The sequence below is a fragment of the Arachis ipaensis genome, chromosome B09, assembly GCF_000816755.2.
Source record: "Arachis ipaensis cultivar K30076 chromosome B09, Araip1.1, whole genome shotgun sequence".
NCBI lineage: Eukaryota > Viridiplantae > Streptophyta > Magnoliopsida > Fabales > Fabaceae > Arachis > Arachis ipaensis.
In genome coordinates this window covers 34,572,964-34,581,352 of record NC_029793.2, presented here as the reverse complement: position 1 = coordinate 34,581,352, position 8,389 = coordinate 34,572,964, and positions in this window count along the sequence as shown.

The following is an 8,389-nucleotide window of genomic DNA, read 5'->3' as shown; positions in this document are numbered from 1 at the left end:
GTCCCGATCCTTGGAGAAAGGGTCCGAGGAGGTCTAGTCCCCATTTTGCGAACGGCCAGGGTGACGTTACACTGATGAGCTCTTCTGGTAGAGCGATGTGGAAGTTAGCATGCTTCTGACATGGTGGACATGTCTTGACGAACTCTGTCGCTTCCTTGTGTAAGGTTGGCCAGAAGAATCTAGCTCGGAGTACCTTTTTAGAAAGAGCTTGTGCCCCCCAAGTGGTTGCCACACATGCCACTGTGTACTTTTTCCAGGACTTCAGTTGTATTGGAAGTCGGTACGCATTTTAGGAGGGGTGTTGAGATCACTCTCCTATATAAGATGTCGCCCACCATAGTGTAGTACTGTGCTTCTCGTATCAACCTCTTTGCCTCCTTCTTATCTGTGGGGAGTGTCTTTGTCTTAAGGTAGCTGATAATGAGGGTCATCCACCCTTGATCTTGACCAGATATGGTTAGGACCTTTTCTTCCTCTGTGATTGATGGGCTTTGCAATGTTTCTTGGATGAGGCTTCTGTTATTGCCCCCTGGTTTGGTGCTAGCTAGTTTTGAGAGTGCATTCGCTCGAGCATTCTGTTCCTGAGGTATATGTTGGACCTCATATTCCCCGATCTGTCCGAGCTGTTCTCTAGTTTTGTCGAGATATTTCTTCATGGTAGAGTCCTTAGCTTGGTAGCTCCCTTCTATTTGTAAGGTAACTACTTGTGAATCACTGAAGATGGTGAGCTTTTGAACTCCTATCTCTTTAGCCAGCCTCAAACCAGCCAGTAATGCCTCATATTCAGCTTGATTATCTGAAGCAGGGAATTTGAACTTTAGTGAGAGTTTGATTTGGGTTTCCTGATTGCTTTCTATTATCACACCTACGCCACTTCCGGTTTTGTTTGAAGAGCCGTCTACGTAGAGGTTCCATCTTGTGGGAGTTCCCGGGGTATAAGTGTACTCGGCAATGAAGTCGGCCAGATATTGTGATTTGATGACTGTCTGAGCTTCATATTAAAGATCAAATTCGGACAACTCGATCGCCCATTGCAGGATTCTTCCCGCTAGGTCTGTCTTCTGTAGAATGCCTTTTATGGGCTGGTTAGTTCGAACTTTGATAATGTGCGCTTGAAAGTACGGGCAAAGTCATCGAGAAGTGAGTATTAGTGCGTAGGCAAACTTTTCTATCTTTTGATAGTTCAGTTCGGCCCCTTGTAAGGCTTTGCTGATGAAGTAGATGGGTTGCTGCTCACCTTCGTTTTCTCTGACAAGTGCTGAAGTGATTGCCCAATTTTCCACTGCGAGGTATAATATGAGTACTTCTCCTTCCCGTGGTCGGGTAAGAACTGGTGGTTACCCCAAGAATTTTTTGAAATATTAGAAGGCTTGCTCACACTCTGTTGTCCACTAAAACCTCTTTCCTTTCCTTAATGTGGCGTAAAAGGGAAGAGATCTGATGGCTGAGCCGGCTAGAAACCTGGACAGGGCTGCAAGTCTTCCGTTGAGCTGTTGTACTTCTTTGACGCAAGTCAGGCTTTTCATGTCGAGTATATCCTGACATTTATCTGGATTTGCCTCGATTCCTCTTTGCGTGATCATGAAGCCCAAGAGTTTGCCAGCTTCTACCGCAAAGGTGCATTTTGCGGGATTAAGTCGCATTCCATGCTTTTTGATAGTGTCGAACACTTTGGTTAGGTCGGGCAACAAGGATTCTTCACTTTGTGTTTTTACCAGCATATCGTCTACGTAAACCTCCATTAATTTCCCAATATGGTCTGCAAAGACTTTGTTCATCAATCTTTGGTAGGTAGCTCCTACGTTTTTGAGCCCAAATGGCATGACGATATAGCAGTGGTTTGCTTTTGGGGTTAAGAAAGAGGTCTTTTCTTGGTCGGGTGGATACATTGGGATTTGATTGTATCTTGAATAAGCATCCATGAAGAAGAGGTATTTATATCCAGAAGAGGCATCCACTAGAGCATCTATACTTGGGAGTGGGTAGGGATCTTTTGGACAGGCTTTATTGAGAGCAGTGTAGTCAGTGCACATCCGCCACTTCCCATTTGACTTTTTTACCAAGACAACATTGGCTAACCATAGTGGGTACTTGACCTCTCTTATGAATCCTGCCTCCAGTAAGGCTTGTACCTGTTCTTCCACAACTTGGGACTTTTCTGGTCCGAGCTTCCTACGTTTCTGCTGCACTGGTCGAGATCCTGGGTATACCGTCAGTTTGTGGCACATTAGTTTGGGATCTATGCCCGGCATGTCTGTGGCCTTCCACGCAAAGAGATCGGTATTATCCTTTAGAAATTGTATCAGAGATTCCTTTAAATCTCCCTTTAAGGTAGCCCCGACATTTGTCCTCTTATCCCGGGCATCACCTATTTGGACCTCTTCAGTCTCGCCTTCATGTTGTGGACGAAGTTCCTTACGAGCTCGAACTCCTTCGAGTTCAATAATATTGACTTCCTCTCCTTTGGGGTTGCCTTTAAGGTTCAGACTTTCATTGTAACAGTGTCGTGCAATTTTTTATCTCCTTTTATTGTGGCGATCCCTTCCGGAGTTGGAAACTTCATGCACAGATGTGGAGTCGAAACCACTGCGGCGAGCTGGTTCAGTGTTTTCTGACCTATTAGGGCGTTGTAAGGTGAGCTCACGTCAACTACGATTTAGTCTATGTTGAGTGTCCTTGACTGGGTTCCCTTTCCAAAGGTTGTGTGTAGTGAGATATATCCAAGTGGTTGGATTGGAGTATCTCCCAGTCCGAACAAACTATTCGGGTATGCCCTGAGCTCTTTATCTTACAAACCGAGTTTGTCGAAGGCGGGTTTGAACAAGATATCCATGGAGCTTCCTTGGTCTACTAGTATTCTGTGGAGATTAGAATTGACCAATATGATAGTGATGACCATGGGATCATCATGTCCCGAGATGATGCCTGTTGCATCTTCTTGGGTGAAGGTAATGGTGGGGAGGTCGAATGACCTCTCCCTTTCCCCAACATGATATACCTCTTTAAGGTGTCTTTTGTGAGATGATTTAGAGATCCCTCCTCCTGCAAATCCTCCATTTATCATACGAACATGTCTCTCAGGAGTGTGAGGTGGTCGTTCAGCTTGTCTGACCTCTTCATCCCTTCTTCTTTTTCTTGGTTCATCTGCTTTGTTGGCTAAGTACCGATCTAGTCGCCCTTCTCTTGCCAATTTCTCTATGACATTTTTTAGGTCGAAGCACTCGTTAGTAGGATGTTCGTAGATTCGGTGGTATTCGCAGTACTCTATTTGACTTCTCCCTCCTTTTTTGCTTTTAATTAGGCGAGGTGGTGGGATCTTCTCAGTGTTGCATATTTCTCGATAAAACATCCACAAGAGACACTCGGAGAGGGGTGTAATTGTGGTATTTTATAGGCTTCTCACCGGGTTGATCTTCTTTTTTCTTGGACTCTTTATCCTTGTTCCTAGATGGGTAGGAGAATCCAAGTTTTGAGGTCTCTCCTAGTCGTGAGTTCTCCTCCATATTAATATACTTTTCTGCCCTTTCTTGTACCTCGTTCAGAGATATTGGATGCTTTTTTGATATGGAGTGACTAAAAGGTCCTTCTCGCAGGCCATTGATGAGACCCATGATGGCTGCTTCAGTTGGAAGACTTTGTATGTCCAGACACGCTTTGTTGAATCTTTCCATGTAGTTGCGAAGACTTTCCCAATCTCCTTGCTTGATCCCTAATAGGCTCGGGGCGTGTTTGGCTTTGTCCTTTTGGATGGAGAATCTGGAAAGGAATTTTTTGGCTAAGTCGTCAAAACTTGTGATGGATCTAGGAGGCAAACTGTCGAACCACTTTATTGCTGTCTTTGTGAGGGTAGTCGGGAAGGCTTTACACCAAACGGCATCCGAGGCGTCAGTGAGATACATTCTGCTTCTGAAATTGCTGAGATGATGGCTTGGATCCGAGGTACCGTTGTATGAAGTCATGTCGGGAGCTTTAAAATCCTTTGGGACTTTAGATTTCATGATCTCTTTGGTGAAAAGATGTTGGTCTTTGTGGGAGTTATCTTCATGGTTGGGATAAGCAGTTTTGGTCTTGAGATTTGCTTCGAGTTTTGCAAGCTTGTCCTCTAGCTCTCGGCAACGTCTAGCTTCTCTTTAGAGGTCTCTTTCAGCCTCCCACTGATGTTCAGCCTCCTGTTCGAGCTGTTTGAGACGATCCTGTTGTTCTTGGATAGCTTTCAAAATTTCTGTGTTGGAGGGTTGTTTATCCCCTTTGTTTTGAGGTGCATCTTTTGATGTGACCTCCGTATTTCTGTGTTGGAGTTGTGATCATTGTCAAGGTTGTCCGCCATGAGGATGGAAAGACTTCTAGGTTCCCCGGCAACGGCGCCAATGTTCTGAGGGTTACCTGAAACTGTAGGTCGATCTCGGTCGAGATCTGCGGTGGTGGCCGGAGCTGACGTGTCCGACTTGTTGGACTTGGTGGTGCTGCTGATCCTTCGTCATCAGAGGGTGGTGGTACCTACAAGAGACTCCGATGCCTAAGTTAGCATGGGCTTTAAGCAGGTATTTTGTGTAGAATCAGAGTATATGTTATACCTGGGTGCTCCAGTGTATTTATAGTAGTGTGGGCTGACATTTCCAAATAAGATAAGTTAGTTATCTTATCTTATCTTTAAGTGAAGTCATATTTTCTCTAAGGGGAATCACCTTTATCTTTCTGGGCTTTGGCTACCTTTAGATTGGGCTGTGTCCCTTCGTTTGGGCTTGCTTGGGCTTCTTATGGCAATTTGGCCGAGCTCTTTAAGGAAGAGGTCGGGGGACCTGACCTGGAGAGGTCGGTTGCTTTGTCTTTAATCAGCCCGGATCGGATAGCTCGACCCAGGGTATGAACAATTAATGACTAGGATAGAAAGCCTATATTCTCAATCCTTGCCATGAATGTGTCTCTTTATTAATTTCTTTCTTTAATTGTTTACTTTACTTTTCTTGCTATTTATTTTCTTGCCCTTTTATCAAATCAAACCCCCCTTGTTCCCTCATAGCCAATAATTGATCACTTCATTGCAATTCCTTGTGAGATGACCCGAGGTTTGAATACTTCGGTTAATTTTCATTGGGGTTTGTACTTGTGACAACCAATTATTAAAATTTGATTTGAGGATCAATTATCGGTTTGGGCTATGATCACAACGAGATTATTTTGTTAAATTCCAAACCGGTATAAATCATTGTATCAAATTTTTGGCGCCGTTTCTGGGAAATTGCAATGGTGTTATGTTATTGGCTATTGTATATATGTGAATATTGTGAATATGTTTGCCTTTTGCTTCTTTGTTAGTTGTTGCTAGTTGTAGGACTTTGCTTTCTTTGTTTCTTATTAGTTTTTGTTTTTATTTTCTCTTGTCACTATGAATTCTTACCCTTTTGGCTATGAGTGTGGTTACAAATATGTTGTAGGAGATGGAAATTACAATGACAACATGCATCGAGAATGGAACAACCAAAGATGGGAGGAGCCTCAAGGATTTGATAACCCTTTTTGGCAACAACCTTCCCAAATGTGCTATGAACAAGAGCCATTCCAAGATGCATACCAATCTAATGTATGTGGTGACCTTCATTGTGGTTGTCAACCACAATCATCATATGCATATGAACCCCCTCCTCAATATAGCCCTCCACCATACTCACAAGCCCATATCACCATTCACCTCCATATGATCCTAACCCATATCCACCATACCAACCACCATATGAGCCATACTTAGAGCCACCACCATTCCAATACCAATACTCCCAAGAACCATAATTTTCCTATACACCACCTCAAGAATTTCACCAATATGAACCACCTTCCAACTACAATACCTTTCCCTCAAACAACGAGCCCTTTCTTCCACCAGCACCTTCAATGGACCAATCTCTCCAACCCTTAATGCAAGAACAACAAGAACTTCTAATTCGTTGCCAAAAGCAAGAGGAAGTGATCGCTAAGTTAACCGAAGCAATGGGCCAATTGGCATCATTGTGCTCAACTATCCAAGACACCCTTATTGATAAATGTGGAAGATTAGTTGAAGAGCACAATGAGAAGGAGAATTTGGAGCTTCAAGGTGGAGAAGAGGAGTTGAAGCAGGAATTGCCACAAGAGGAGGAGGTAGAGATAATTGAACAAGAGAAAGTAGTATTTGAAGATTTAGGAGATGTTGAGTGTAAGGAAGAATCTCAAGTTGAAGAGCCTTCTTCCATGAAGTGTGAAATTGGTGTTGAGGAGGAGAGTGCACAACCTCCAAGGCACGATGTGATTGAAGAATTGGAAGAAATGGGGCAAGCACCATGTTCCCCCATCTATGATGATTTCGCATCAACATATGATCCTTTTGAGTTTGATGAATCCTTCCCCATTGAACTTGGAATTGATGATGAGGTAGGTTTCACTCAACCTCCAAGATATAATTTGAGTGATGGGGAAGAGCTTGAAGAAATTTGTGAAGAAGAATTTGAACTTGAGGAAGCTTGGCAAGAGATAGAGCTTGAAGCACCTTGCCAAGTGGTGGAAGCCTCTAGAAGATGATGGACGGGAGTGAAACGTGCTTTGTCAAGATCATTGGGAACTTCTCTACCGAATTCACCATTCAATCCTTCATTTGAGTGGGTAAAACTTCTAACTCTTAGCTTTATTATCCCACTTGAATTTGGTTTGCTTGAAACGGATGGCCAACTTAGGGCGCTTTATGGAATGAAGTGTAAGAGAAGGATGTTTAGTGGTTGGCACTGTAAATCTAGGCTCATTATGGTTGGAAGCTCAAAATTGAGGAGCATGGATTAGTGTAGTGCTCAAAGGAGGATAGTTTGATGCCTTAGAGAGAATTCGACTTTTCTACCACCCAGAGGAAATCAACGTGATCAACTTGAAGACGGGTGTCAAAACAAAGTGTGGGATCCCAGATTACAAGATGTGGATCAACTTTGGGAGCTCATGGTTTGTGAAGAACTCCATTAAAGCTTGGAGCTATTAATTTTGGATGATGGAGCTTATTGGAAGTCCAAGCATTGGTGGATGTTTAAGGATAGATTCAAGTACAAGCCACCTTGATGAGAGCTCCCCATAAGTCCAACTTAAGGACAATAAACAAAAGTGCTAGGTGGGAGACACCCTACCATGGTAACATCTTTCCCTTTTTCTTTTTGTAAATATTGGTAAATAAGTTTAACTCCATGTTTAGTTTAGTTTGTTTGGTTTATTTAGTAGTCTAATATGTTAAATAAGGTTTTATTGTGTTTTGATAACTATTTGGAGGTTTGGAATTCTTGGTTTGGTGCAAGAAATTGTAAAAATTTTAAAAAATAGAGCACCATGCCACGCGTACGCGTCACCCGCGTGTACGCGTGACCCACGCTTTTCAACCATCCACGAGTACGCCTCGGCCATGCGTACGCGTGGGCCCAAAATTTTCACCTCCCATACAAATTCCAGAGAGTTGCGCACATTTTGGGCTAGAATTGTGCTTGATGAGCGGATAATTTATACGCTTTTTGGCATTATTTTTACATAGTTCTTAGTATGATTTAGTTAGTTTTTAAAATATTTTTATTAGCTTTTAAATAAAAATCACATTTCTGGACTTTACTATGAGTTTGTGTGTTTTTCTGTGATTTCAGATAATTTCTGGCTGAAATTGAGGGACTTGAGCAAAAACCAGATTCAGAGGTTGAAAAAGGACTGCAGATGCTGTTGGATTCTGACCTCCCTGCACTCAAAGTGGATTTTCTGGAGCTACAAAAGTCCAAATGGTGCGCTCGCAATTGCGTTGGAAAGTAGACATCCAGCGCTTTTCAGCAATATATAATAGTCCATACTTTGCCTGAGTTTAGACGATGCAAACAGGTGTTCAACGCCAGCTCTCTGCCCTATTCTGGAGTTAAACGCCAGAAACAGGTTACAAACTGGCGTTTAACTCCAAGGAGGACCTCTGCACATGAAAGCTTCAATGCTCAGCCCAAGCACACACCAAGTGGGCCCGGAAGTGATTTTCTGCATCATTTACTCAATTCTGTAACCCTAGTAACTAGTTTAGGATAAATAAAACTCTTTACTATTGTACTAGGGGTCTTTTCCCTTAATTTCGAATTCATATGCCATTTGGGGAGGCTGGCCATTCGGCCATGCCTGGACCATGTTCTTATGTATTTTCAACGGTAGAGTTTCTACACATCATAGATTAAGGTGTGGAGCTCTGCTGTTCCTCATGAATTAATGCAAAGTACTACTGTTTTTCTATTCAATTCAAGCCTATTTCTTCTCTAAGATATCCATTTGCACATAAGAACATGATGAATGTGATGATTATGAGACGCTCATCATCATTCTCACTTATGAACACGTGCCTGACAAACACTTCTGTTCTACA